This window comes from Artemia franciscana, chromosome 4 (assembly GCF_032884065.1).
Source record: "Artemia franciscana chromosome 4, ASM3288406v1, whole genome shotgun sequence".
NCBI lineage: Eukaryota > Metazoa > Arthropoda > Branchiopoda > Anostraca > Artemiidae > Artemia > Artemia franciscana.
In genome coordinates, this window is record NC_088866.1 from 1,664,837 (window position 1) to 1,671,534 (window position 6,698).

The 6,698-nt window shown below is 36.0% G+C and overlaps 1 protein-coding gene across 2 annotated transcripts in view; it reads left to right on the forward strand.

Annotated features, from left to right (window-relative positions):
- LOC136025848 (uncharacterized) overlaps window positions 1–6,043 on the forward strand; it is a 28,238-nt gene extending 22,195 nt beyond the window's left edge. For both annotated transcript variants that reach the window (XM_065701870.1, XM_065701871.1), the window contains exon 3: window positions 5,233–6,043. The gene's annotated coding sequence lies outside the window, so the exon portion shown is untranslated. The remainder of the gene's footprint in view (window positions 1–5,232) is intronic.
- Window positions 6,044–6,698: the final 655 nt, after the last annotated feature.

The following is a 6,698-nucleotide window of genomic DNA, read 5'->3' on the forward strand; positions in this document are numbered from 1 at the left end:
GGAGGGGAAGGGATTGTAAAAAAGAATGAAAATTAAACTTGTTTCACTTCTTTACCATTTTGTTGGTTTCTTTTTGAAGAGTGTTCTGAAACAGGAGAAGAAAGACACCTAAAAAGAGGTTAAATTTTGATTAGACGGATCAATGTAGGCAGGGACGTATCCATGATTTTTTCGGGGAGGAGCTTTACAAAATGATTGTTTTTCGAGGGGGGAGGGTACAAAAAAACGTTAAGAACATACCAAAAATCGGTTTTTATCCATTTTCGATATGTTTCTACGAGTCGGACAGACATTGTTTTTGAGAGGGGAGTCAAACCTCCTTACCCTCCCCCTCCCTGTATACAGCCTTGAGAGAACGAAAAACCCAACTCTCACGAAAATAAAGCCTGGAACTGAGAAAGCTCATTAACTTAATTCGTTTGGAATTATTAATTCGTAGATTTTGTTTGATTCAGATTTATCTTATTTATCAGATGAAAAAGATTTATCAGAATCAGTTAGCAATAACTTGTAGTCAGTAATTTTGATTAAGATCAAGCAATAGATATAAAATACAAACTCGGTGTGTTTTGATTTGGGAGAGTAAGCATCCCTAAATATTGCTAAGAGTCTCACAACAGCTAGCTGGGTAGAGGGGGTATAAGTGGGCCTGTTTTTTCTTAGGACTGATGTCTGAAACCACAGAAAGCATATTATTAGGGCCAAGGTTTTCAAGTTTTCACTAGGTCGCTCTGGTGAATACAGAGGGGGATTATCCTAAACCTCCATTCGCTTGGGAGAATACAATTTGAGTACTCGTATAATTTAAATGGTTAGGGGGTGATCGCTCCCAGTTTATTGCAGATTATTTTTAGTGTGAAATAAAGGATCACATTCCTACGCTTCCCTGCAGATAGCTGAAGGGTGGAGGACATCCCCCAGGAGCAAGATGTATGACTTCCCTGCCGTTTTAAAAATTGAAAATAAGCCCTGAAAATGGTTCGTGGGACTTCAGAGTCCCTTTCTACCAGCCCTTCTCCCTTTCACCAGAATAAAGTTTAAGAAGTCACTTCTTAGAAGTGATTATCATTTTAAAACCAGCAGAAGTTGAACTTCCACCTAAATTGAGAAGGGCTAAGGATATCAAAGCTCCCCTTTTATAAAACAGTTCGTGGTAACGAACTGTAGTAAGGAGCGACCCGGCTCAATAGAAACCAAAACTCTAAAAAATTGAATTTTGATATCAATAGCTACATCAAAAGAATCGCATTTTAATGCTGATTTTAAATATATAAGTTTCATCAAGTTTAGTCTTAGCCATCAAAAGTTACGAGCCTGAGAAAATTTGCCTTATTTAGGAAAATAGGGGAAAACACCCCCTAAAAGTCGTAGGATCTTAACGAAAATGACACCATCAGATTCAGCGTATCAGAGAACCCTACTGTAGAAGTTTCAAGCTCCTATCTACAAAAATGTGGAATTTTGAATTTTTTGCCAGAAGACAAATCACGGGTGCGTGTTTATTTGTTTTTTTTTTTTTTTTTGTTTTTTTTTTCCCCAGGGGTCATCGCATCGACCAAGTGGTCCTAGAATGTCGCAAGAGGGCTCATTCTAACGGAAATGAAAAGTTCTAGTGCCCTTTTTAAGTGACCAAAAAAATCGGAGGGCATCTAGGCCCCCTCCCACGCTCATTTTTTTCCCAAAGTCAACGGATCAAAATTTTGAGATAGCCATTTTGTTTAGCATAGTCGAAAACCATAATAACTATGTTTTTGGGGATGACTTGCTCCCCCACAGCCCCTGGGGGAGGGGCTGAAAGTTACAAACTTCAACCAGTGTTTACATATAATAATGGTTATTGGAAAATGTACAGACGTTTTCAGGGTTATTTTTTTGGTTTTGGGGGTAGGGTTGAGGGAGGGGGCTATGTGGGAGGATCTTTCCTTGGAGAAATATGCCATGGGGGAAAAAAATTCAATGAAAAGGGCGCAGGACGAATCTGGTCACGTTAGAAAAAAACGTCAAATTAAGAGCTTAATATACAATGCTGGGTGTTCGGAGCCTCTCTATTATGGAGTATAATTTGAAAATAACACAACTATACGAGCGATAAAACATATATACCACAACCATAACTCAACTAACGAAAGAACTGCTAAGAGATAACACAACTATAAAGCGAAAACAGGTGAAAACTAACGGGAAAATAAACGAACTAAGAGGTGGAAGGGGCCCAGAGAAAAAATATAATCCTTTTTCAATTTTGAGCCTAACTTCCGCAAAGGAGTAATAATGTCAGAAGCCCCGAAATACCGAATTATTTTCTTTTCAAACAGTTCGTGGTAAGGAACTGTAGAAAGGGGCGACCCGGCTCAATAGTAAACGAAACTCTAAAAGACGGAATTTTGATGCTAAAAGATACATCAAAAGATTCGAATTTTTACGCTGATTCTAAATATTAAGTTTCAATTAATTTAGTCTTTGTCATCAAAAGTTACGAGCCTGAGAAAATTTGCCCTATTTTGGAAAAAGGGGGAAACATCCATTAAAAGTCACAGAATCTTAACGAAAATCACACTATCGCATTCGGTATATCAGAGAACTCTATAGCAAAAATTTCAAGCTCCTATCTAAAAAATGTGGAATTTTGTATTTTTTGCCAGAAGACAAATCACGGGTGCGTATTTATTTATTTTTTTTTATTTTTTTTTCCAGGGGTCATCTTATCGACCAAGTGGTCCTTGGATGTCGCGAGAGGGCTCATTCTAACGGAAATGAAAAGTTCTAGTGCCCTTTTTAAGTGACCAAAAAATTGGAGGGCAAATAGGCCCCCTCCCATGCTCATTTTTTTCCAAAAGTCAACAGATTAAAATTTTAAGATAGCCATTTTGTTCAGCATAGTCGAAAACCATAATAACTATGTCTTTGGGAATGACTTACTCCCCCACAATCCCTGAGGGAGGGGCTGCAAGTTACAAACTTTGACCAGTGTTTACATATAGTAATGGTTATTGGGAAGTGTACAGACGTTTTCATGGGGATTTTTTGGTTTGGGGGGTGGGGTTGATGGGAGAGGGCTTTGTGGGAGAATCTTTCCTTTGAGGAATATGTCACGGGGGAAGAAAAATTCAATGAAAAGGGCGCAGGATTTTCTAGCATTACTATAAAAAAAAACAATGAAAAATAAACATGAAAACGTTTTTTCAAATGAAAGTAAGGAATAGCATTGAAATTTAAAACGAACAGAGATTATTACGCATATGAGGGGTTCTAAAAATACTTTAGCATAAAGAGCGAGGTATTTAGGAGGAGATAGATACCTCGCTCTTGATGCTAAAATATTTTTAGTGATTTCAACTATTTATTCTACGGCCTTTTTGATTCAGGGGTCATTCTTAAAGAATTGGGACAAAACTTACGATTTAGTGTAAAGAGCGAGGTATTAACGAGGGTACAAACCCCCTCGTACACATAATAAAAATATAAGAATATAAAAGTTTGTTACGTAAGTTAATTCTTAAGTTACGTATATTTTTTATTAATAAAAACGTTCGTTGAATATTAAAAGTTCTAGTAGCCTTTTTAAGTAACCGAAAAATTGGAGGGCAGCTAGGCCTCCTTCCCCACCCCTTATTTCTCAAAATCGTCTGATCAAAACTAAGAGAAAGCCATTTAGCCAAAAAAAAATTAATATACTAATTTCATTTCAATAATTTATGTGCGGAGAGCCAAAATCAAACATGCATTAATTCAAAAACGTTCAGAAATTAAATAAAAAAACTAGTTTTTTTAACTGAAAGTAAGGAGCGACATTAAAACTTAAAACGAACAGAAATTACTCCGTATATGAAATGGGTTGTCCCCTCCGCAGTCCCTCGCTCTTTACGCTAAAGTTTGACTCTTTGCCACAATTCTACTTTTTAAAACAATTAAAAACTTTAGCGTAAAGAGCGTGGGACTGCGGAGGGGACAACCCATTTCATATACGGAGTAATTTCTGTTCGTTTTAAGTTTTAATGTCGCTCCTTACTTTCAGTTAAAAAAACTAGTTTTTTTTTATTTAATTTAGGGTAGCCTTGAATATGATATTAAAAAGTGAAGACTTTTTTACAGGTTTTTTTTTCAAATAAAAAGTAATAAAAAGGTACAACTGAAGATGTGAGAACGACTATCACCCACTAAAATATTTATTCCTAATAAAATAATCACTACTATTACCACTAGTTATGTTACCACTTTAATTTTTAATAAAAATGAACAATTGAAGATTTGAGGATGAGTAACACCTACTAAAATAATTACTCCTAATATAATAATTACCACAACTACCACTAATATTATTACCACTTTAATATTTAATAAAAAGGAACAATTGAAGATACGAGGACGACTACCACCCCCTGAAGTGTTTACCCTAAAGTCTCAGCATATAATGGATAGTGATCATGTAAATAATGAAGAAGATGTGGCACTAGATTTCATAGTCCAAACAGGTGATGCTCATATCCGTTTCATGACCCTTCAGCAAGGAAGTACAATGGGGGAGGGATGTACTTTTGTAGGGTTCATTTTATCTAAGTCCTATATCATTATTCTAATAAACAGCTGGGAATATTATACTATGTTTTAATAAAAACGTGAGAAACCCATTTAGCTCGGGAATGCTACAATAGTGTTGCATGCATTGCACTTTCGTTTGGTTAAAAATGTAACCACGGTACATTTCACAGTAGCATGAAATGAACATGTGTCGGTATGAAAGTGTACTCTATTCGGGGGCATAAAAAATAGTGCTGAGGTTATAATTCAAGTTATTATGTTTTTTAGATGTCTTTTGCATATTTTCAATTTACTTTGCACATACGCACAAATAAAGATTTTATACACACATTTTTAAAAATTTTTTTCATTTTGGTATGAAATGCAAGTAAGAAATGCAAATATTATGGTAGGATGGCCTACTATATTCAGCAGTATGAATAGTGTTGCAGACATATGTGCTACAGACATAAGTATGCGCACATACTTTGGGCATTTGCATAAATAAAGATTTGCACATATTACACCTATTTAGTAAGAGGTACAACCACTTTATGTTTCGATGTGGTATGAAATGAACATATTTTGTGATTGTGTTCTATTTATTGGTGTGAGATGGTGCTGCGGTTACATTAAGTAACCGCAGTTGCGGTTACATTTAGACGGTGCTGCGGCTATTTCGACTGGTTAACTAAAATGTTTCAATTTTTTCAGGGTTTCTTCTTGCATTCTAGAAAAAGGAATGACAGGACTGTTGATTTGAATGAACTAATCCCTGAAGAACTGATCGAAGATGATATTGCTTTTGAAGAATTTGAACAACAAATAGAAGTAAAAGAAATTGCACTTGGGTACCTAGAAGGGGCCGCGTATATTTGTTTAACGGTTTTTAACTTTGTAACTGCAGTTGCTACACAGTTTGAATTCTATCGCAAAAAATTAGAAGAGGAGGAAGAGGCCGAGCATGGAGAGGAGGGAGAAGAAGAAGAACACCATCACGAAGAGGGGCATCATGAATCTGGTCATACTCACAACGAAGCCGGAGAACATCACGAAGAGTCAGAACAACATGGAAATGAGTTGGTTCATTACGAAGGAAAAAATAATGAAATTGAAGCAAGTGAAATTGATAAAGGTAACTCTGAACCAAATGAGATCAACGAATTAAATGCTTCAACTGATGAGCCTAAAGGAGAAGATGAAGAACTCGTTGATGAAATGCCAGGAATCGTGCACGATAAGGTTGAAGATAATGAAGTAGACATAGATCATACCGTTGGCAAATCTCTCTCGAAACGAGGGAAACGCACACTGCGAAATTTTGTTAAAAATTGGGTAGCTTCGAAGATATTTAATTATATTTAAATATTCTAAAGAGGCGTCAATTTGTTATTTAAAGTGACTAGTCAATCGTGCCACTAAAACTAAGTTTATATCTGAAAGCCAAGGGGGCAAACAAAAATCAATGAAGTGATAATGTTTATTTATTTTATTTATATCAATAAATTATTTCAACAATTAAAAATGTTTAATCATTTGCGTCCAGCTAAGGCTTTGTTCAAACATACAGCTTTTTTTTAGTAAAAACGATCGCCTTTCTTGCAACAACCGGTTTTTGCGTGTATTTTCTTGAACTTCTTTTTTCTACTTAAAATATAGAAGTGAAAAACCTATTTTTACAGCCTAAAATTCGGCCACAAAGAACAATCGGTTTACAGAATAAATCTATATGAACAAATTATGGACCAAACCGTAAATTAGGCCCAGTATAACCCATAACACCCACAATAAGTATGAACCCATGACAACCCACAAGACGCAACCCATAGTAAAACCCATAGCAAGCATTGAAGACAGTGATTTCTCGACCTAACTATACTCATGCTGCTGCTGTGAAGGAGGATTTCAAACAACGAAGGTAAAGGGATAGAGTGCTTTATGCAATTGAGAGAATCGTATGTGCTTGAGCTTAGGACCTTGGAAAAAGTCTAGGTACTTGTATGATATGCGCCCTATCTAATGTTCTTCTAATGTGTTTCTCTGACACTCAATCCTATGAAATACACAAAATTAAGATACAAATTTAATGCTTTGGAAGCAAATTTGGGCTACATATTTGCACATTAGGGGGTGGGAGGTGGTAAAGCATAGCAGGTCTGCATGCCTAATGTGTTAGGTGC